The 24961-nt window shown below is 44.2% G+C and overlaps 1 protein-coding gene across 1 annotated transcript in view; it reads left to right on the forward strand.

Annotated features, from left to right (window-relative positions):
- Positions 1–617: 617 nt before the first annotated feature.
- The window catches only part of SMIM31 (small integral membrane protein 31), a gene marked incomplete at its 3' end in the record, with an annotated part of 65302 nt that continues 40958 nt past the window's right edge, over positions 618–24961 (forward strand). Inside the window, exon 1 of the mRNA XM_033941814.1 lies at positions 618–663. The remainder of the gene's footprint in view (positions 664–24961) is intronic.

Genomic DNA, 24961 nt, shown 5'->3' on the forward strand with positions numbered 1-24961 from the left:
TTTTATCAAGCTGTGTTAGGGTTTTTTTTTTATTGCCGGTTGCTACAGTAAAAGCTCCAAGCATCAGAGCTTTTACCGCAGCGGCCCATGATTTAAAAAAAAAAAAAAAAAAACCTAACGCAGCTTGATAAAAGGGGGTCTAAATAAATCCCAGCTTTATCCAGACTCATCCTCCAGACTAGCACTAGCCGGATAGTCCCGTGGACACCACAGCTGGTATTTAGCAGCTCTATTTGGTGCCATAGGAAATCAGTGATGAGGTGCTCAGCAGGATTTAACCAGGTAGGAAACTTTCTACCTGGTTAAATCTCATTGAATATTGACCCCCCCCCCCCCCACCAAAGAAGCAACTTGGAGTTCTACCCCAACTTTTTCTTATCCCCATTCTTTTCCCTTATAACTGTAATTAAAGCCTGAAAGGAATGCCTCACTGCCTCGATTGTAGCTGGAAGCAGAAGGTATTGCTTAACCAGCTTGTTGCTATCATCTTACTCAGCCCACAGGCAGAATGTTATCAGATTTAAAGAGAGTAATTGGGTCCCATTTTTAGCCCTGACACGTCACCATGTCCAGGAGCTATACGCTGAACCTTCAACTTTGTTCCTGCCACATCAGTCTGCAGCATGCCTTCTCAGGGCCTGTACTATTGCCATTCACTCTTGGGTATGTACTTTTCGTTTACGAGGCGTGTTGTGGGGCCATGTTTTGAATTCTAGGAGCATATCTCTCTGATCGAGGGTGCTGCCCTTTCTCAGCAGCTACAGAGTGAGTTCCACAATGTTATGGCCATGCAAAAAAAATGTGACATTTTGCCGTTTGACGCAGAGAGTGGGCACAGTAACCTGACTTAAGGAAGTGCCTGTGTGCAGGTGTTCAGCCTATGTTGACATTAATGCTCGGACTTTGTTCCTTGAAAAAGGATGTGCTCTCTTCTTCAATAAGAGCCTTCTCTCTGTTGAAAGGATTGTGTCTTGTAAGTACGGCATAAAACTATTACATTCATTTCATCGCATTACCTTTCGTACTGTACATTAACTAATGCCACTTGCTTCAGAAAGATGATTGTTTGGTTATGGAATGGTATTATGATCAGTCTACAACCAGCAGGGTAAAAAAGAATTCATATTGATTTGACTCAAGCTGGGTTTTTTTTCCTTTTAATTTTCGCCTGTTGGTAGCCTGATGTTCACTGATTAATATGAGTGATTACAAGTCACACAGTTGAGCTTGTTTTACAGTTAGAAAATAAAATTAAAATGTTTTATGGGTTTCATTTGTTTCTCACTGTTAATGACTTTATATAAGAACATAAGAAGTTGCCTCCGCTGAGGCAGACCAGAGGTCCATCTCGCCCAGCGGTCCACTCCCACGGCGGCCCATCAAGCTCATTTCCTGAGCAGTAGTCTCAGACTATCCCTATGATCCACCTCTACTCCTATTTGTACCCCTCAATTCCTTTATCCTCCAGGAACCTATCCAAACTTTCTTTGAAGCCTTGTAACGTTCTCCGGCCTATCACAGCCTCCGGAAGCGCGTTCCATGTATCCACCAACCTCTGGGTGAAAAAGAACTTTCTGGCATTTGTTCTAAACTTGTCCCCTTTTAATTTCTCCAAGTGCCCCCTTGTACTTGTGGTTCCCCATAATCTGAAAAATCTATCCCTGTCTACCTTTTCTATACCCTTCAGTATCTTGAAGGTTTCTATCATGTCTCCTCTAAGTCTCCGCTTTTCCAGGGAGAACAGCCCCAGCTTTTTCAGTCTGTCAGTATATGAGAGGTTTTCCATACCCTTTATCAGTTTAGTTGCTCTTCTCTGGACTCCCTCAAGTACCGCCATGTCCTTCTTGAGGTACGGCGACCAGTACTGGACACAGTATTCCAGATGCGGGCGCACCATTGCACGATACAGTGGCAGGATGACTTCCTTCGTCCTGGTCGTGATACCCTTCTTAATGATACCCAACATTTTGTTTGCTTTTCTTGAGGCTGTGGCGCACTGTGCCGACGCCTTCAAGGTTGTGTCTACCATCACTCCCAGGTCTCTTTCAAGGTTACTTACCCCATATATATAAACATTTAAAATAGCCTGGGTCAAACCAATGGTCTATTTATCCCAGTGTCCCGTCTTCACAGAGGCCAATCCAAGTCATAAGTACCTGGCAAAAAACCAAATATTTATTTATTTAAAAAATTTCTCAACCGCCAATCCTAGGCGGCTTTACAAATAATACCATACAAAAAATAAAGCGAATAAGACTTGTATAAACATCAAAAATTACAGATCATTCAGTGTAGACAGTAGTAGCAGCATTCCATGCCACCAATCCAGGGCAAGCAGTGGCTTCTCCCATGTCTTTCTCAACAGCAGACTATGGACTTTTCCTCTAGGAACTTGGCCAAACCTTTTTTAAAAAAAAAAAACCTAACAAGCAGAATTTGAGTGTATATTCAAATTTCCAATTACAATTTTAAATGCCAGGTACAGAATCCAGATGAATATGGATTTAGTTTTAAATTCATGGATTTTGTGAAGTCATAATTTAGTTAGAGATATTCCACCACATTTATGCGCCAGAAGCAATGCTATGATTTTGTGGTAAATAAAATTGCCCATTATTACAGTGTTGCCAAAGTGTGCCTAATTTCTGTTAACATTTCATAATGTCAGTTCATTCCAGTCAGGTGGACAGTAGTGTAACCTTACTTTTGTTCTCTTTCCCTTCACACATGGAATTTCTAGGCCTCAGAGCTCCATGATGCATTCTGTTTTCTGTACAATTTTGTTTCCTCTTTGACATATATAGGGGTCCTTTTACTAAGGTGCGCTAGCCATTTTAGTGCGTGCTACACGCTAATGCATCCATTATAGTCTATAGACACATTAGCGTTTAACGTGCGCTAAAACAGCTAATGCGCCTTAGTAAAAGGATATGATAGTGTCATCTAACTCCCTCCAATTGATCAACCCTATCAATGCAATGTAGTTTGTACCCTTGTATCACAATATCCCTCCTTCCACCAGGTATCAAGTTTCAAATTTCAAGTTTATTCATGGCTTGATATGCCAACCATCACATGTATCTGGGCGGTTTACAATATTAAAAATTAAAAAGGTCTAATAAAATTTTTAATTTAGGTGAGATAAAATTAAAATAGGGTAAGCCTAAAACTAAGACGAATTAAGACTGATTAGGAACGAGAGGTTTTAAGGGATAGGGAAGTTTTAATTACAATGATAAAAATAAAAGGAAGGGTAGAGGGATGGGGAGTAACGAGAGGAAAACAAGGATGTTGCTTCTTAAAAGCTTTTTTTTTTCTTTAAAGAGAACTATAATTTTTGGTGGAATTCCCTATGTCATATATATAAAATGGAAAGATATATTACAATACAGCGAGGGTGTTTTAGAAAATTTCAAAATGTGTGGGAGCCATTAACAAAATTTTGCAAGGATTAAATGATTCTTTTCCCTTGATTTACAGGTTCAATTACGAGGGGGGAGGGGGATAATTTTATTATTTTATTAATGTATATTTTACATTGTGTTTGATTATATAATAGGAAGGGTTGGGGAGGGTGGGGGTTAATAGCATTTTATGTGTACTCTTGATGACTATTAAGTGATATATTTATGATCTATTTGTTATATTATATTGATGCACTTATTGTACGTTTAAAAATGAATAAATAATTTTTTTTTTTTTTTTTAAAAGAGAAATGTTTTGAGATTTGTTTTAAATTTATTTAGGAAATTTTCATTGCGGAGATAAAATGGCATTGCATTCCAAAGCGAGGGTGCAACTAATGAGAAAATGGAATTTCTAGTATAGTATAGATCCTTGATTGAAGATACTGTCAATAGGTTTTGATTCGTAGATCTAAGGACCCTAGGAGGGGAGTGTGGAATGAGATATTTATCTAGAAAGACAGGAAGGTGAGAGGTCTTGACTTTAAAAGTTAGAAGGAAAATTTTATATGTAGTTCGGTGAGAGACCGGTAACCAGTGTAACTCTCAAAGAAGTGGGGTAACATGATCATATTTTTTGACCTATTATATATCCCTCTTCATGGGCAGGTCAGGGGCGTCCTTAAAAGTTAGGTACATTCACCAGATGGCACTGCAATAGCTGATAGCCTTTTTTGGCTTTTTGACCTTCAGCATCCTATTCCCAGCGGCCTTAAAGGCTTTCTTCAGTGAGTGATTTTATCAGGTTTGAAAGTCATACTTTTTCTTTGGATAGGGCCCCTGAGCCCTACATACAGCCATTGGCGTTCCCGTATGTTACATCTCTTGACAATGGAAAGTATGCAATTGCCTGACTGGGACACTAAACAGGGTCGCCAGAAACATAGAAACATAGAAAAAGACGGCAGATAAGGGCCGCGGCCCATCTAGTCTGCCCACCCCAATGACCCTCCCCTATTTAACTCTGTGCAGAGATCCCACGTGACGATCCCATTTCTTCTTAAAATCAGGCACGCTGCTTGCCTCAATCACCTGAAGTGGAAGTCTATTCCAGCGAACAATCACTCTTTCGGTGAAAAAGTATTTCCTGGTGTCGCCGTGCAATTTCCCCCCTGATTTTCCATTGATGTCCTCTTGTCGCCGTCGGACCTTTGAAAAAGAAGATATCCTCTTCTACCTCGATACGGCCCTTGAGGTACTTGAACGTCTCGATCATGTCTCCCCTCTCTCTGCGTTCCTCGAGTGAGTATAGCCGTAATTTATCCAGCCGTTCCTCGTACAGGAGATCCTTGAGTCCCGAGACCATCCGGGTGGCCATTTGCTGGACTGACTCAAGCCTCAGTACATCCATGCGGTAATGAGGCCTCCAGAATTGTATGCAATATTCCAGATGGGGCTTCACCATGGATCTATACAATGGCATAATGACTTCAGGCTTACGGCTGACGAAACTCCTACATATACATCCTATGATCTGCCTAGCCTTAGATGAAGCCCGCTCCACTTGATTGGCAGTCTTCATGTCTTCACTGATGATCACCCCTAAGTCCCGTTCTGCAACAGTCCTTGCTAGGATCTCGCCATTTATTTGCAAGCCCTTTTTGGATACCTTAACCCCACATACCTGAAGTCGAATCTTACTTAGCATGCCATGACTTGACTCATTGGCAATCTTCTGACCACAGTCCTGGGTTGGGAACGAAGGGCGGTTGGGGGTTGGGATGACATGTTACTAATGATGATGGGGGTTTTTTCTGTCATTGTTCTGGTTGCAAGCTTTGTTCATTTTACTGCTTTTCCTGACGTCTTCTCTTGTATTACTTCCTTGTATTCTTTTTTGCAAACTTAATAAATATGATTTAAAAAAAATAAAATAAAATTTAGGTACATTGTTATAGAATATGCCCAATCCACGCACAATTTAGGGGCAGGTGTTTAGGCCTGGTTTTCAGTGGCATAAATGCCTACCCCTAAATGTTAGTCATGCAAATATGTGCTACACATGATTCTATAAACTGCCCCTAATCCCTGAGGTGGTGTTTAGAATCACTCTAAGCACCGACCTTTTCAGCATTGATTTTTTTTAAGTGACATACAGAATTTGAACTAGGGTTAAAAGTATGCACACAGGCCCATATTCTCTAAATAGCACCTTAAATAGGCACCAGTAGGCACCGTACCAGTGTCTGTTAAGTCCAAAACACTGTTTCATAGAAGACGTAAAAGAGATTTCAAGGCGCCTACTAGCACCTAAAAAAAATAGCACTGGAATCGTACCTTATGCCACTGTAGGCGTGGCTAATGCTGGACGTGGTATTAGACGCCATAAAGCGCCTACGTATGTGCGATTCAAATCAAAGATAAGCACCGGAAATGTAGGCCTTGGAAACCCTGGCCTACATTTATGGCGCCTGCCTTTGCCAGAGAATTTGGGCCCCACTTCCATGTGTATAGCTGCAACATGATATGCAGGTGTACAATTTTATAATTTATAATTTTATTTATTATTTATCAGTTATTCATACACCACCTATCAATGGAGATTATCTAAGCGGTTTACATTCAGGACAGATAGAGAAAATGCTTGAAGTGCCTGTATGTAAACCGCTTTAAATGTGGTTGTAAAACTACAAAAAGGCGGCATACAAGTCCCAAATCCTTACAAATGTACTTCCTAAATGAGAACTTTCTCTCAGAAACTCGCCGCTGATAATTAGTAACCAGGGACTGGTATACACACTTTTTATATGAATAGACTTTTCATGGAAAATAATGTTCATGGATTAGAAAATGCAATCAATGTCTTATTTTCCAGGCCTGACCAAAACACACCCTTGGGATCACGTCTTCTAAATGCAGCTAAAAGTGCACAGTGGATCTGGAATGCATTTAATTTTTTTCTGACTTGAAAGAGAACAAACTTTAGAATGCTAAATTACAGTATGCAGATAAAAATTATTAAATAGATCTGAAAATTGCTTCACCCTACTTATGAGGCCTTTTATTAATGCATGCTCATTTTCTTTTAATGGCTGGCTATCTTGAATAGTTTCAACACAATTAGGAACAATAAGGATTAGTGAGAAATTCTCAGAGGTAATGCACGTAATCTACAGATCTGCTTGGAGAGTTTTACTAGATCCAAAGATCCATGTGTTCCTCCTCACAGAAGCCATCTCTGTGGGAGGCTGAGGGTGCATGACCACCCCCTATATTTAGCAAACTCTTTGACTGTGTCAAAGGAAGGGTCATTTCCACTGGTTTTAGCATCCCCAATCATTTTTAACCCTTTATTTGGCATTGTTGCTCAGAAGCAACATGTGTCTTCTATGGCCCTTATGGGAGATCTGCATCTCCAAATGCCTGTTTACTTGACACTGTTGCTCTCGTTCAACATCAAGTTACGTAAAGCAGCCATTTCACCATCTGCCAATTAAAGGGTTAAAAAGCTGGCTCCTATGTTCCTCCTTAATTCTGATTCGCAACTCTCGGGTCTCAGATTGCATCTAAATTTGCGTCACCCAAGTTACCAATAACTGGATTGTTGTCTGCCTGTTTCTCTGGTACTTCTGAGTATCTCAGTACGCTTCATGCCAGAGTCGACTGTAAATCAGCTGTTGACATGACAGTATACTAAAGAATAACAAAAGGTATTTTTCAAAGATCTTTCAAAATAATTCTGAGCCGTTAAGCACCTAATCTGAAACAAAAATTGGTAAAAAGCAAGCTCCTCATAGTACAGAAAGGACTACCAGGTGAAACTGAAAGAAGCCATAAGAGAGAGATAGGTCTGGCGAAAGCGCAAGCAGAAGAGCAAATGGCTAGAAATGTAAAAAAGGGAGACAAGATTTTTTTCTGATATATTAGTGAAAGAAAGAAGATGAAACATGGAATTGCGAGACTAAAAGATGATGTATATCGATATGTGGAGAGTGATAAAGAAAAAGGAAACATGCTAAACAAATACTTCTGTGTTCACGGAAGAAGATCCTGGAGAAGGACCAAGATTGTCTGGCAAAGTTACACACATGAATGGAGTAGATGCTGTGCCGTTCACGGAAGAAAGTGTTTATGAACAACTTGAAAAATTGAAGGTGGGACAAAGCAATGGGACCGGATGGGATCCATTCCAGGATATTGAGGGAGCTCAGAGAGGTTCTGGCAGGTCCTATAAAAGATTTGTTCAACTAATCTTTAGAGATGGGAATGGCTCCTGGGGATTGAATAAGAGTGGATGTGGTCCCTATTCACAAAATTGGTTGCAGAGATGAAGCAGGAAACTACAGGCAGGTAAGCCTCACTTTGGTAACTGGAAAAATAATGGAAGCGTTGCTGAAAGAAAAAATAGTGAAATTCCTAGAATCTAATGGGTTACAGGATCCGAGGCAACATGGTTTTACTAAAGATAATTCGTGCCAAAGAAATCTAATTGAATGTTTTATTGGGTGACCAGAAAATTGGATCAAGGGCGTATGCTAGAGGTAATTACTTAGATTTCAGCAAAGCCTTTGACATGGTTCCTCATAGAAGGCTCTTGAACAAATTCGGTGGACTGAAGTTAGGACCCAAAGTGGTGAACTGGATTAGAAATTGTTTGACGGATAGATACCAGAGGGTGATGGTTAATTGAATTCACTCGGAGGAAGGAAAGATGAGTAATGGGAAAGGATTGGTGCTGGAGCTGATCCTGTTCAATATATTTGTGAGCGACATTGCCAAAGGGTTAGAAGGAAAGGTTTGTAACAAAGCAGACATCAAGAAGGGAGTGGAAAGCATGAAAAAGGATCTGCAAAAGTTACAGGAATGGTCTAATATCTGACAACTAAAATTCAATGCAAAGAAGTGCAGAGTAATGCATTTGGGGATTAGAAATCGGAAGGAGCCGTATGTGCTAGGAGGTGAGAGGCTAATATGCACGGTTGGGGAGAGAGACCTTGGGGTGATAGTGTCTGAAAATCTAAAGGCAAAGAAACAGTGTGACAAGGCGAAGGTTGTTGCCAGAAGGATGCTAGAATGTATAGAGAGAGGCGTGACCGATAGAAGAAAGAAGGTGTTGATGCCCCAGTACAGGTTGATGGTGAGGTCCCACTTGGAGTATTGTGTTCAGTTTTAGAGATCCATATCTGGCAAAGGACATAAGAAGACTTGAAGCAGTCCAGAGAAAGGCGACAAAAATGGTAGGAGGTTTGCACCAAAAGACATATGAGGAGAGACTGGAAGCCCTGAATATGTATACCTTAGAGAAAGGAGGGCCGGAAATATATGATTCAGGCATTCAAACACTTGAAAGGTATTAACGTAAAACAAAATCTTTTCCAGAGAAAGGAAAATGGTAAAACCAGAGGGCCTCATTTAAGGGTGAGAGGTGGTAGACTCAAGAGTAATGTTAGGAAATTCTTCTTTATGGAGAGGGTGGTTGATGCATGGAATGCGCTCCCGAGGAAGGTGGTGGAGAGGAAAATGGTGACAGAGTTCAAAAAGCATGGGATGAACACAGAGGATATCTAATCAGAAAATATTGGGCACATATTAAAGGAACGAAGACCAGTACTGGGCAGACTTGCACGGTCTGTGTCCTGTATATGGCTAAGATAATTTAGATGGGCTGGAGTGAGCTTTGACGGAGACTCCAGTAGATGGAACCAGTCTGTGTGTGACTGTGGTTGTGAGAGGAGCTGAAGAGAGAGCTGCAACTGAGACCCAGAGGCCTGTGGAAGGTGGGAGCTGGGCCTAGCTCTGTGCCCCAGGCAGAGCTATGAAGCCTGGGGTCCCTTCCCAGGGAAGATCCTGGTTTGGAGGGCCTACTATGGAAGGAAGGAGGGAACCAGATGGTGAAAAGCCTGGGCCATCAGGCTGGAGGAGGCCAGAAGAGCCAGACCCCAGAGCTCCTAGAGGAAGGGTTCCTGTTCCAGAATTGATACCAAGGAGCATGAAGGTACATCAGGGGTCTGGCAGGGCCTGGGAGTTGGAGGTGGAGATGGGCAGGAAGAAAGCCCAGGCTGTTACAGTGGTGGAGGATATGGAGGACTCACAAGGGTCAGAGGAGGATATTTTCAGTGGGGAGGAGGAGGTGGAGAAGGACATGGATTTGGCCACAAGAGCCATATTAACAGTTAAGGGGATGGCTGGACTGGAGAAAAAGCTGCAGGACTTACAAAAGAAACATCGTATGGTGTCCACTCTGTATAAGCTGGCTCCAGAGAAGTAAAAGAAAAAGTATAAGAAAGAACAGCAATACCTTCAGCGGCAGGTGGCGAACTGCATAACAGAGATGGCTGGTATTACAAAAGATGTGTCTAACCCCATGGCTGAAGTGTATCAGAACAGAGAGAGAATGGCAGGGCTGCAGGGACACCAGGAGAAATTACAGGCAGCAGTTTCTGCAGAAGAACCCTGTGCAGAAGCAGGACAGTTGGAAGAAGTGCAGGAAACTCCCACAGCAGTGGAAGAAAAAGCTACCACAGAGGCTACTGGAGAAAAGTTGGGAGGCTACTGGAGAAAAGTTGGGATACAGCTGGGAAAAGAGTGCAGACACAGCAGAAACCAGAGTGGAGGAGGGGCAGACAAAGGAGCGCAGGAAGAAGAAAGCCACACAAAGAGTGAACTACCTGGAACAAGCAGGGACTGAAAAACTTCATATAGAATTTGAGCAAGTATTAGCAGGGACTGAGAAACCACAAATAGAAATTGAGCTACCACAAACTTTAATAAAAGCACCTGAGGGAGTGCTGGAACAGCAGGCAGCTGAGACTAGTTTGCCCAGTAACTTGCTAAAATTCTTGGAGGAGGAGGAGGAATGTGATTTGAAAGTGATTGATCAGCAGCCTGGATTGGAAACACCTGAGTTCCATGGGCAAGGAAAATCCCAGAATGCAGCTCAGGGGAGGAGTTCCCAAGAACTGGTGGGTGGAATCTTTTGTGTGACTGAGGATGTGACTGAGAATGTGACTGAGAAAGGGGTGGAGTCTTCTCTGAGCTGTGCTGAGGGAACTCAGCCTAATTCAAAGTGCAGAGTACAGCAAAGAGGTGTTTCCAGTGTGTTGGAAGGAGTGGAGTGGAGTCAGGAGCTGGAACCTGAGAATCTACAGAGAGAAATACAGCAGGAGGTGGCTGTAGGTGATGAAGCTGTGCTGCCACAACGGCAGCAATGGACAAAGCAAGTTTTGCCTTGTTCTAAAGAACTGCAGTTGAAAGAACTGAATGCAGGACAGATCCCTATGGATGTGAATGGGGGTGTTGGGGAGGGGGAGGGGGTGGGAGAGGGTGGGGGATCTGGTGGTGGTGGGCATGGTGCCCGGAAAGAGGTTAAACGGGGAATATCTTTTGCAGATGTGGTGGCAGGGGGATCGGGACAGGGGGTAGGAATCGGGGGAGGGGGAATGCGCAAGGGGAGAGTGGGGGGAGGAGGGAGGATGGTGGAGGGAATGGGAATGGTGGTGGGGGGTGGGGTAGCGGGGGAGGAGGAGAGGGGGGTATTTTCAAGAGAAGAAATGTGGTTCAGTTGAAGTGGGTGGGGGTGGGCAATATGCCAACAAGGGACAGGGTGTTGAGAATGGTTCTGGAGTTGGGCTTCATCCCTGAGGACCTGTATGCCTGTATTCATCCGGTAATGGTCCCGGAGTATGACATCAGTTTCCAGAGACAGAAGGGTTTAGAGTTATTTTGGGAAAAATATGAGGGGGTGAGGGGGAGGCAGCAGTGGGCAGAATTTAAAGCCATACCTGTGAGTAAGCCTGACCTTGTGCAAGGGACAGTGTTGGTGATAAATGAGTCCATCCCCAGTTCAGACCTGACATACTGGTTGAATCGGTATGGGGTGCTTCGGACTCCATTAGTGAAGATCATGGACCCGAGTAGGGTCTGGGCTGGTGGATGGACAGCCAGCATGAAGCTAAGTCAAGTGGGTAATGTGATACAGCATGTTCCACCAGTGGCATACATTGGGAGAGAGCGCATCCAATGTTTTTACAAGGGGCAGCCCAGGGTATGTTTTCGATGTGGATCATTTAGGCATCTAAGTATGGTGTGTCCTACCCTGATGTGTGTAAAATGTGGAGGGAAGGGGCATATTGGGGGGGAGTGTGACCTCATTCGGTGCAACTTGTGTGGATGTCTGGGACACCCGTTCAGCATTTGTCCGAGGGCTGCACATAACAGGTGGCGAGAGGAAAATGATGGGGGAGGGGAGGAACCGCAGGAGCGGGCCCAGGAGGAGGAACGGGATCAGGAGGGTGGTCAGGAAGATAGCCAGGAAAAGGTGAGGCAGGGTGAAGGGCTGGTGCAGGAAGCAGAGGGGGAGAGAGAGGGTGGGGGTGGGGATGAGGGTACATGGGAAAAGGTACGTAGTAAGAAGGTGGGGAAACACCAGAGGAAAAGAAGGGGAGATAGGGTTGAGGATACTAATAGGTTTAGTGTATTGGCACAGGAGGAAGAGGATGGAGGTGGGGTGTCCCAGAAGAGGAAAGGGAAGAAAGGTCAGGAGGGAGGGCAGCAGGAATATGCGGCGGTAATTCTGGAGAGGTTGCGGGTTGAGACAGTGGGAGAGGAAGGGGATGGGGAGGGGCTTTTCTAAATACAGAGGTGGGTGGGAAGGAGGGTATGGAAGTAGATGGAGGGGATGTTTTGCTGGTTGGGAGGGATGTGATTAAGGAAGGGGAAGATAAGGAAAGGGAAGGAATTGGGGAAGAGTTGATTCTGGCGGAGGGCGAGGCGGTCCCGCCAGGGGTGGTGGTGAACAGGGGAATGGAAGAAGGGAGCGGAGAGAAGGGGGGGAAGAAATCTAAATTAGTGTCATGATGGGGGGTCCCGGTTTGAATATTGCAACTTTCAATGTTGCTAGTCTCCGAACGGAGAGAAAGCGGTTTCTGGTTTATGAGTTCCTGGCTTCCAAACAATTGGATGTTATCATGTTGCAAGAAACAAGGGTTGACCACCCAAGTTTATTGTGGAAAGCTAAAAGGGACTGGAAATGGGGGCCGCCATACTGGGTATTAGCCCAGGAGGCTTATGGGGGAGTGGCAATTCTGTTTAACTCCAGGGCGGTGGAAGTGCATAGGGTGGTGGAATTGGGTGGGGGGAGGGGGCAGATATTGGATGTAAGGGTGGAGGGAGAGGAGGTAAGGTTGGTGAACATCTACGGTCCTCAGAGGAAGTGGGAGCGTAAAGCTCTAATCTCCCGGATCAGACCATATTTATACACGGCCAGGAGGGTGGTGTGGGGAGGGGATTTTAATGCAGTGGTGAGGCAGGAGGATAGGGAAGGGAAGAAATTTTCTTTAGGATATGATGAATTATTTTTGAAACAGGTGGGGGAGGGGGCAGGGCTGGTTGATATTTATACAGTTTTTGGGAAGCAAGGGGGGTTTACGTTTGGCAGGGGGAAATGCCGCAGTCGTAGCGACAGGTTTTTTGTAAGGAGGGAAGACTGTCAGGACCCTCCCCAAGTGCAGCATGTTGAATTTACAGATCACGCTTTGGTGAGCATACAGGTAGGGGGGAAGAACCCAGTTATGGGTAGGAGTCTGTGGAGGCTCAACAATGCATGGCTCCAGGAAGAGAGTGTACAGGAGGCCTTTAGGGAGTTCTGGACAGTCCAGCTGTCTACTGTAAGTGCGTATGGGTCATTGGGGGGATGGTGGGAGGTTGTGAAGGGTAGGATCAAGGGTTTTTTCAAGAAAATAAGTAGGAGGGCATCACAAAATAGGGAGGGGAGGCTGGTAGCCCTGAGGAAGGAATTAAATTGGAGGATGGAAGGGGGTGAAAAGGGGGAGGGAATTCAGGTACTCAAGGGAAAAATTGAAGCACTACAGTATGATAGATATAGGTCCTTAGTGTGGGAGAGGGACTATGGGCATTTCATCTCACCAGACCCTTTCAGGGCATGCAAAGAGAGGGTCAGGCGGCGGAAGGTGGGGAGTTTGTGGGACAATGAGGGGATAGAGCAGGAGTCACGAGAAGGGATATTGAGGGTGGTGGGAGAGCATTTTGGGGGGCTCTTTGAAGTTGGGCAAGAGGAAAGAGAGGGGTAGGAGGAATATATAGAGGGGACCCCGGGGTGGGGGGAGGGTTAACAGAGGAGCAGGCAGAAGCGCTGAATGGCCCATGGACGGTGGAGGAGGTAAGACGGGCGATAGCCAGCCTGACCAGAGGGAAATCACCCGGTCCAGATGGGTTGACAGACGAGTTTTTTAAGACATTTTGTGAGCAGATGATACCTTTCTTGGTGCGGCTGTTTACGGAGCTTAGCTGTCAGCCTGTTCTGCCGAGGTCCATGAGGGAGGCGGTATTGGTTTTGATTGCGAAGCCAGGGAAGGAAGGGTCAAGGGTGGGAAATTGGAGGCCGATATCTTTGCTTAATACAGATAGGAAAATTTTAGCAAAGATGATGTGTGCAAGACTGGGAGAGGTGACGGCATCAGTACTGGCACCAGCACAGATGTGTGGCGTGCAGGGGAGGGGGGCGATAGAAGCAGCAGTAACAGTAAGAGAGGCAGTTGAGAGGGGTCGGAGGGCCCAGGGGGGGCGAGTGCTTGTTAGTTTGGACCAAGCCACAGCCTTTGATAGGGTGCCATACAAATATTTGTGGGGGGTTCTTACAAAGTATGGGATTCCTGTGCAGTTTGTGGAGGGGTTGAAGACTCTGTATAGGGAGGCAGCAACCTTTCCCTTGGTGAATGGGTGGAGGGGGAGCGTTTCTCCATTGGGAAAGGGGTGAGACAGGGCTGTCCCTTAAGTCCATTGCTATATGTATTTGCCATCGATCCATTGCTGCAGCGGCTGGAGAAGGATGGGGGTTTAACAGGGATAGATATGGGGGAAGGCACAAAGGTCAGGGTGGTGGCATATGCCGATGACATCTCTGTGTTTGTGTCTTCAAATAGAGAGTTTAGGTGGATGGAGGAAAAACTGGGAGAGTATTCAGGTGCCACAGGGGCGTGCATTAACCAGGAAAAGAGTCATTTGTTGAAACTCGGGGATCCGGCATGGGAGGTGGAGAGTACAAGTGGGTTCTTGCCTCCAGAGGGGAGGGTAAGGGTGCTGGGGGTTGTCTTCAGTGGGGATGAGGCGTATCAAATGGAGAATTGGAAGGGAAAAATCCAGGAAGGGCGGCAGAAGGTGGAAGCCTGGAAGCAGTGGAAGCTGACATTTCTGGAACGGGTGCATCTAATGAAAGTATATTTGGTTCCTTTGTTCTTATTCCTTAGTTATGTGTGTTTGCTCCCGCAGGGGTTGCACGCTACGATGTATAGTCTTTTTTTTTCAGTGCCTCTGGGGTAACCGCTTAAATCCAATAAAGAGGGGAGTAACGTATTTGGCAAAAGAACAAGGGGGCTTGGGGATGGTGAACCCCATTCTTTTTTTCTCCTCCCTCTTCCTCCAGTTTCATTTGGGGGGGTTGGTGAGGGGACAGCAGGAAAGGGTGGCATGGGTAGAAAGTGTTCAAACATGGGGTACATGTTAGGGTGTTTTGGAAAGACTGGTTGGGGGGGAGTGGAAATAGGGAAGAAGCGGGTGGTGGGGGTTTTGGCAGGGGTGCCGGGTCAGGCGGACATGGCCCGTTTAGTTAGGAGTTGGAGGGTAACGGTGGATGAAGGGAGGAAGACATGGACGGAAAGAGTGCTGCACCAGTGTTATGCAGTGGAACCTCTGCTGAAGGATTGCCCGGAGATACGTCAACAGCAGGCACTACGTTATGTGGCGATGCCACGCCTGCCCCCTAAGTACTTCGATGTGGCATGGCTGGCACTGCATGGCAAGATGTATGTCCGGGCAAATCTAAAGTGTAGACCTGTGACTGATAGGGAGTGTCCAAGGGGGGAGTGCCAGGGAGTGTTAGAGACAATGGAACATTTTTTGTGTTTTTGCCCCTTTTCAGTTGAGGTGGGGAGGAGGGTGGCCAGGGATTTGGGGTTTCAGGTGGGTTTGTTTGAAAGTCTGAGTTATGCGGATTGGGTTTATTGGGGTGGTGGGGGGAAGAGGGTGTATGGTGAAACTTTTTTTTATTATTTTATCCATACTGAAGTATTTCATTTGGATGGCACGTTGCCAGATGTCGCTGAGGCAGCGACAGCTGGCACCGGACACAGTGGCGATGGATGTGGTGCGGGCAGTGTGCCAAGTTGCAGAAGCAGATAGAAAAAGGAGGAGTGAACAGCAGTGGCGTTTATTGTGGAAGGGGGTGTGGCTTCGGCCTCCCTGACGCGTGTTACAGTTTTTGTTTTAACTGAGTTTTTGTATTTATGTTAATTTATTGCTGGGAGGGAGGGGGGGTTTCTAGTCATTTTGTGTACAGGGTTTGGGGATGTTTAGTTTCATATGTACAGGTTTGGTGTGGGGATAGTGAAATGTCAGTTTATGGTTGTATTATTTGTATGATATTTGCTGCTGTCACTTTGTAATGTATTGAATTGTAATGCTTTTTTGGTGTAAGTCTATATAATAAAAAGAACTTTCCAGTAGAACTTTCCTAAGCACACTGCCAGCCAGAGCTCTGGGTTTCTGGCCCAGAAATATCTAAGAAAAAGGGCCATTTAAATTAAATGATTAATTTACAGAGCATGTATGGTTGGGCAGACTGGATGGACCATTCAGGTTTTTATCTGCTGTCATTTACTACGTTACTATGTTACTGTCTATGTGGTGTGGCAAACTGCAAACTGCGAGCACGTCTCAAAGGATCCCACGGTCACTCATATGGGAAAAACATGCAGCATAAAGGGATCCTTCACATGTTCATCTTCTAATGTGGTATACATCATTCAGTGCAAAAGGTGCAAAGACAGATGTTACATTGGGAAACAAGTCAAATGCAAAAGACCAGAATCAACTTAAATAGATATCATATTAAAAATTGTAATATCCGACAGGATGTCACCTCTGTCAGACAACACTTTGGAAAAACTGACCACTGCGCCAGTGATTTTATGGTATGAATGCTAAAAGGGAACTTTAGACAATCTAAGAAGGTAAAACCTTTGAAATCAAAATGATAAAATACTTTGACACCTACCAGACAGGACTTAACAGAGATCTAAGCTTCCTTTCCCACTACAAAAACATTTAAAACTGCTCTGCCACCTTTCTCTCTTTCCTGCCCACCTATCCACCCCTCCCTCGTCCTATCAGCCCCCCCTATCAAAAGCTCCATTGGCTCCATTTGAATCCAGAGTTCTGTTCAAGTTTTCTTGTTTCTGTTATAAAATAACATTCGGTATGCTTCCGAGTTACCTAAACTCTCATTTTAATCTGAGTTATACAAACAAGAGTTCTCGAAGATTACATCTGTTCGCCTATCCCTCAGTAAAATTTTGCCAGTATAAAAGGTTTTGTGAAAGAATCTTTGCCTTTCAGGCAGCTAAATTAAATATTTGGCTTGCCCAGTGTGTGTTAGAAGCCTCTTCTTACCTGGATTTTAGAAAACAGATAAAAACTCAATTATTTAATAGGCCAGGGTCTTAATCCTTTTTTATATTTTTATCTTGCTTTGTCAAATTCTCCGCATTCTTTTATACTGCATGCACTTTATATTTTATGTATTTCTTCCACTAGATGTCTTCAATTGCTGTCTTTTTAAATCATTTGTAATGTTTGTATCTTATCCAATTGTTTTGAACCGCTTAGAACTCTCGGGTATGGCGGTATATAAAAATAAATTTTTTTATTATTATTATTATCCCTAAAATACTTTCATGTTTTCCTTATATGCGCTGATATTTGTCAACCTTTGCTTATTTCTGATCTGAAGAAGAAGGGTTACCTTCGAAAGCTCATCATAAAATGCATTGAATTAGTCCAATAAAAAAGGTATTACCTTATTTCCTTTGGTTTTTGTTTTATTTCTTTATATTACTTATAATATATAATATTGCCTATAATATTTCTTTATATTACCTATGTATCTGAAGAAACAAAGAAAGCCATGTCAGAGCCCTGCCATTTTTTAAGTGGCCATAAGATGTCTCCAGAGCTTCACAGAAATCCATCTGTGACACTGAGCCATTCTACTGCTACTAATCATTTCTATAACACTATCAGATACACGCAGCATTAGAACATAAGAATAGCCTTACTGGATCAGACCGATGGTCCATCAAGCCCAGTAGCCCGTTCTCACGGTGGCCAATCCAGGTCACTAGTACCTGACCAAAACCCAAAGAGTAGCAACATTCCATGCTACCGATCCAGGGCAAGCAGAGGCTTCCCCATGTCTCAATAACAGACTATGGACTTTTCCTCCAGGAACTTGTCCAAACCTTTCTTAAAACCAGCTAAGCTATCCGCTCTTACCACATCCTCTGGCAACGCGTTCCAGAGCGTTGTACATTAACTAGAGGCAGTCCCTGCTCAAGAGAGCATACAACCTAATTGTGACAGACAGTGGCGGAGTGAGGGTGACCGGCGCCTGGGGTGGTGGTGCCTCTCTCCCACCCCTTTCCCCGTTCCCTCTGCCATGCACCCACGCCCCTTTCCCCATCCCTTTTTAACTTCAACGCGAGTAGCGACAAGCTTTCTGCCCGTATCTGCTTCGGAGCTCTCTCTGACGTCACTTTCTCCTGAAAGTGACATCAGAGAAAGCGCCGAAGCTGATGTAAAGCATAAAGTTTGTCGTTGCGTGCACTGATGTTAAAAAGGGATGGAGAAGTGGTGCGGGCATGGGCATGGCAGGGGGAGGAGTGGGAAGGGGCAGAGAAGAGGAGGGGTGCCGGCACCCCGAGAAAGCTGCGCCTGGGGCGGTCCGCCCCCTCGTACCCCCCTTACTAGGTCACTGGTGAAAGACAAACAGGACAAAAAGGGTGAATCTATACACGCTGCTCAGATAGGGAATTATAGAAGGAATGATTAGGCAGATAGGGTAAGGAACTATAGCTAAAACCTCTGAACATAGGTTAATAAGGGCTCCTTTTACGAAACCATGATACTGGCTGCTGTTGTGGTAATCACTCCAATGCTCATAGGGATTTAATGGGCATCGGAGCATTTGTTGCACCTACTGCCGCACCCTGGCCAGAGGGTTTCAGTGTACGAATGACAACACATAAATCCTTTTCCTGAGCACTAGGGTCACTGGGGTTTACATGGACTTAGGGATGAGCGTCTTACACCAGCCATAGAACACAGAGAATAGTTAAGCTCTGGAAAGCGTTGCCAGAGGATATGGTAAGAGCGGATAACGTAGCTGGTTTTAAGAAAGGTTTGGACAAGTTCCTGGAGGAAAAGTCCATAGTCAGTTATTGAGAAAGACATGGGGGAAGCCACTGCTTGCCCTGGATTGGTAGCATGGAATATTGCTACTCCTTGCGTTTTGGCCAGGTACTAGTGATCTGGATTGGCCACCATGAGAACGGGCTACTGGGCTTGATGGACCATTGCTCTGACCCAGTAAGGCTATTCTTAATCTTATGTTCTTATGAGTTGAAGAGATATGCATATAACTGATAGTCTTCTATACGTCACTTGAATAACTTCACTCCCCACCCTCTCTCCACTCAAACACCACCCACATGTCAAATACATACCACGCAAGTTATGTGTATATTTATAGAATAGATCTTCGTGGGACGCAGAGGATTGGCACATTGAACTGTTGTGGTGCTATTTGCATGAGGATGGCCCTGAAAAAGTAGCGTTTTAGGCTACGAAACGATCGTAGGCTGGCTCGTGGCAGATAGTTTTATGTGCTACTTTTCTTTTGCCCAGATTAGAAACGTGTTTTTCCTCTGGTTTTTGAATTAGACCTTTTTGTCTCACAGAGGGTGCATGTTCATAGCAACAGAAGTTTTTTCTGCCTATGATGGATGGATGGTGGAATGGGTTTCCCCGCCTATATAACAGGCCTTTTCTTTCAGTTTGCTACGTTTGCAGCACCTCTTTGTTATGATTTATGCTTGGGAGTTCTAAGTTTTTCTAAGGGGAGGTATTGATTTGCTCTGACTATTTATAGAATACCACTTACTACTACAACTTATCATTTCTATAGCGCTACCAGGCATACGCAGTGCTGTACCCCAAAAAGCAGATATTTGGTATTTAGATGCATACATGCACACATACATGTACACTTCTCCCTCTGAAACAGCAGGTTTAGAACCCGCGAATTCGGTTATTCGCAATTTTTTGCCCCAGACCTCTCCCTAATATTTAAAAGCTGAATATCCACGTCCAGAACCTTACCTGGTGGTCTAGCAGTGACGCGGGGCACGAGCGATCTTCCTACGTGCAGAGCCATCATAAAAAAAATAGCTGCTGTTAGTTCCCGTTGTAGTCTCGTGAGACCAAAGGAACTCAAGGCAGCCATTTTCAATGATGACTCTGCACGGGGCAGGAGCATAGGAAGATCGCTCCTGCCCCACGTCACCGCTAGATCACCAGGTGAGGTCTGGGGAGGTCCGAACGCAGGAGGGAGGCAGGGTGGGTCAGAGTCGGCCCAAAAAGTTATTCACAAATTTTCCACATTCGCAGGCCAGCTCTGCCCCTAACCCTCGCAGATTCGGAGGGAGAATTTAAGTCATTATTTCAAGCATTTACATGCATAATTGTTATGTTGATATTAGTGTCCATTATACAGAGTTACCACCTAGCCATACTATTGGCTAATGGCATTCTTTCGAGAAAGATCAAAAACACGCAGAGCTTTGTATTCAGATTTCACGACGAAAAGTAAAAATCAACTGGGATTAAAAAATAAATAATCTGACTGTAGGCATACACTCGGCAGATATGTCCTAAGGTCACAGAGCAGTCACACTAAGAAATTCAAAGGCCTGCTGTTTGCTGAAGGACCTTTTATCACCAGATAGGCCCCTTCAAAGCAGCAGTGCTAGCAAACATTTAGGGAACTCAGCGGCAGTTAAAATAATCTTGAAGGTTTAACCTTTGCATTCCTATTGAAATATTTAACTTCTAGGGAAATGCTAGCATTAGTAGTCCTTTCCACTTAGTGACACTCATTTTTTTAAATGATCCGGAAACAGAAATAACATAAGAATTGTGAAAAATTGCAAGAGGACTTAATGAGACTAAGAGACTGGGTGTCTAAATAGCATTTAACGCGAACAAGTGCAAAGTGATGCATGTAAAGAAAAGGAACCTAAACTACAATTACTTGATGCAAGGTTCCTCACTGGGAGTCACTGCTGATACATTGAAACCCTCTGTGTGCAGCACCTTTCCTTTCCCTCTTTTTCTGCCAGGTCCAGAAGTACCTCTTCTCCCTTCCTTTTACCTCCCCCCTGTCCAGCAGTACCACTTCCCTCTTCCCCCTGCCCAGCAGTACCCCTTCTCCCTTCCCTTCCCTGCTCTCCCCTGTCCAGCAGTACCCCTTCTCCCTTCCCTCTCTCTGTGTACTTCTACACCCTTCTTCTGAAGGCCTGGCCCTCCCTGAAGACCTGCATAGTCCCCCCTTTTTTTGCAGCATCCTCCAGCTTCCCCCCCTGGCCCCCCGGTCTTAGTTTCAGCTAATGGGACTATTCAGCATGGCCCTTTAAGAGCTTCCCTCTCATCACAGGACTGTTCAGTGCCGCTGGATTAAGGTGAAGTAAGTGCTGGATCAGGGGGGTTTTCTGGTTCAAGTTGAGGTGGTGTGCTAGATCAGAAAGGGGTTGCTGGATCGGGATCGAGATGCAGTGCTGATGGGGGGAGGTGCTGGATTGCAAGACATGATGGATTGGGGAGGGTGAGGGGGCAGGTTGTGTATGTGGGGAGGACATCATCCCCCATGAGACATGCTGGAGAATCACGAGACATGCTGTATTGGTGAGGGGGTGGGGGGCATCACTCCTCGCAAGACATACTGGATCAGTCCCTTGATTAAAGCTTGGTGCTGAACAGTCCAGCTTTGAAAGGGCCACGTTGAAATGCCAGCTCTTAAAAGGCGGCGATAATAGGGCCATGCTCTTAAACAGCCACGATGTATTATCCTAGACCCTGGTCCGTGTGCGGCAGTAGGTAAGAAAGCAAATAGAATGTTAGGAATTATCAGGAATGGAAAACAAAACTGAATACTGTATAAGACCTTTCTATTGCTCCACGGTGGGACTGCACCTTATTATGCACAATTTTGATCTGCATATCTGGAAAAAGATCTAGCGGAATTAGAAAAGTTTCAGAGAAGGGTGGCAAACTTCCTTTTAAGGTAAGACTAAAGGGTAATGGACTTGAAATACTGACTTTTTGTGGGTACAATCAAAATGGTTTACATATACTATGTGCAGGTACATTTTTCTGTCCCTAGTGGGTTTATAATCTAAGTTCTGTACCTGTGGCAATGGAGGGTTGGGTGACTTGCAGGAGCTACAGTAGAAATTGACCCCAGATCCCTCAGTTCTTAGCCCACTGTATTAACCAATATGCTACTCTTACAGATCTCTACCCTAAAGAGGAAAGGGTTCTTCTTGGGGAAAAAAAAAGGCTGACGGGCGATAAAATACTGAATGGAGTAGAACAGGTAACCATGAATCAATTATTTATTCTTTCCAAAGGACTAGGGAGCACTCAGGGGTAAATTCTCTATAGTACGTCTAAACTTAGGCGTGCTTTAGACGTCTGCAGTAATTGAATAATTATGGAGTTAAGGGTCTTAATGAGCGTTAATTGAGAGTTAGACGTAGCTAGACGTGAGGTAGACATCCAGAAAAGATAGACGTAGGATAGACGTCTGAACAAAGCATAGTCGCGTCCACATTTGCAGACGTGGGCGTAACCTGGGTGTGACATGGGCGTGGTGATGGGCAGGCACTAGTTAGATGCTACTTAGGCGGCAGACCGCGTCTAAATATCGTGTATAATGTAGGCGTAAGAAACGCTGGTCTAACGTGGATTTTGCTTCATTTCAATGCAGTTTCAACTTTCGTAATTCCGGCTCAAGTTAGACGCGAGTTAGACGTCCTTTGAGCTTTTGCAACAATAATTCCAATAGCGAGTTTGAATAGGTAAGTTTCATCTTTTCTCTGTCCTAATAAATTTAATGACACCATATCAATAGAACACATTATATTGCATGGATAACAAAGTACATTTCTGCCCAAACAATAATATAATTTACACATGGCTTTCCTGTTTAAAAACAACCCCCTTTTTTTCTCAACAAACAGCATTGCAATCGGCTCTCTTTTGAAAGCAAAGAAAGAACAGGAAACACATATCATTATTGTACACATTACTTCATTTCTCAGCACTTAAAAAGAGACTAAACAGATACACACCTTAACATTCATCTTCCCTCATTGCAAAATGGATCTCTTCAGCTGCACAAAGCTGACCTCATTGTGACATCATCAAGTTGCACCTTCAAGGTAGTATGCCACAATTAAAAGACGTGCTGGGTGTAGAACTCACAACCTTTGGACAACTAGCACAGCATATTTACCCATAGAGATACAGCAGCTTCTACTTAGGTCCATCTCACCACCCTTTCATATCATACTTGACTGATCTGCCTATGTATCATCTCATTAGCTATCATGTCACACTCAACTCAAAGAAAGCATTTCTGGCTCACCAGGTTAATGCGTCTGGTCCAACCTCTCAAGGTCACCGGTTCAACTCCCACTCTCCCCATCCCTCTTTTTCACTGCTACCTATTAGTTCTCAAAGGAGTATGTATGTATGTGGACGTTGTTGTTTTTAATCAGCATTGTGCATCAGATACATTCATTTGCTCTCAGCTACAAGCCATTGTGGTAGGAATGGATTTCCTGCTATGCAATATCCACACAGGGCAACAGATAGAAGAGTTGACTAAAACGTCAGAGGGCATGGACAGGTATCTTCAGCTTGACTGGTTGTGGTGTTATGCTGCAGGAGTGTGTGTTGGAGTGGGGGAGGGGGTTTAGGATGACAGAGAACAGGCTGCTGAGAAGTGCTGGGTTTTCTGGTAGAAAATGAATATCAAATATGCACTAACCACACTCAAGACCTGAACCCCTGACGTACTGAAGACAAATGCAGTGCGTTAAGGCATAGAGCTAGAGAGGGAACTTCATTTAGAAGTTGGTAACGGAGCTTCTACAGACTAAGCAAATGACAACTGGTTTCTTTGAGAAGGGAAGGAATTGATTAAAAGTCAGGTGTTTGGCCAATCAGATTTTTATGTTTGTGTAGCTATTTAGGTGTCTTTGTTAGCGAACAGCTCAGGCAAAACTGATTTCTTCTTTTGGTGATTATCCATTAACTATTTCTCCATTCCCCAGGGTCATTAGCAGGTCTGAGTTTTAGCCGAAAAAACAAAACCTAGGCGTGCTTATAGATCCGCTGTAACGCCATTATTGCAGCATAGAGGACGCCGAACGTTAAGTGCAAAGAACGCCTCTTTTCCGCATACAACACCTAAACGGAATAGATTCATTCAGTAGCACAGTAAATAGTGTGTGAGCATGGTCCGGTTTTGACTCCCTCAACTCTTTCAGCTGACACAATACTCATTTGAATACAAATTACAAGATACAGACATCTCATTTTCATCTCAAACAGCACATTAGCAATACCAGATACAAAACATTAGAGAAGTTGAACTTGCGTGATCAAAACAGCACTTTTGGACTCCATGTCACATGTATTCAACCATACTTAAGAATATGGATTTGGGGTCAGTGAAAACAGTGCTTTAAACCATTGAGCTACCAGTGTTTTCTCTCAACTGACTGTGAGATGATAGCTAAGAAGATCATACCTTACCACATCACTAAGGTATGCTATGAAAGGGGAGCCAGAGACACTGGAGTAAAAGGTGCTGTAGCTCAGTAAGTAAAAGCGCTGTATTGATCATCTGGAGGTTGTGAGTTCAACTCCCGGCTTGTCTTTTTCTTGTGGCATATCTACCTTCCAGGTGCACCTTGATGATGTCACAATGAGGTCAGCATTGTGCTGCTGGCTACTTCCTCTTCCTATGAACTAGAAGCCACATTCAGGTCTGATCTGTGTTTTGATTCTGTTTCTAAGTTGGGCCAGTGTAAGTTATGGGATTTAACTTTGGTCTGAAGAATGAGCTGATTGTAGCAATGTTTTAAGACCAGGAGAGTGTTATTTAGAGCAAGATATCACTTCTAAACTATCCTCTCTCAAATAATGTCTCTGGGAAATCCAGAGAAAGCTCATTGGATGACTTAGGGTGCCTTTCCTGCCAGTCTTTGTGGAACTTAAACTAGGTTTATCAGAAGTCTATATGGTGTTCAAAGTCCGATCCTTTCCACTTCTAATAGGAGGTGAGTATAACATTACTGTGCAACTTTCTGTGTAGCATACATCTACAGTTTCCCACCTTCCATACTGATAATGTAAGTTCAACACCCACTCGGTACATTTCATCTTCTAGTTCTCCTTTTAAACATAACATATTTTTTTACGTATTAATGGTAAACTCTACAATTCTGATATCATAGAGGAAAAAGATACAACACAGCAGTGTTCTCTGTCTGCCATTCCCTACCTCACTGATATTCCCAGATCAACTCCCACTAAAACTAATATATTACAGAAAATATATAGTTTACAAAATGGTATAC

This window comes from Geotrypetes seraphini, chromosome 1 (genome assembly GCF_902459505.1).
Source record: "Geotrypetes seraphini chromosome 1, aGeoSer1.1, whole genome shotgun sequence".
NCBI classification, from domain to species: Eukaryota; Metazoa; Chordata; class Amphibia; order Gymnophiona; family Dermophiidae; genus Geotrypetes; species Geotrypetes seraphini.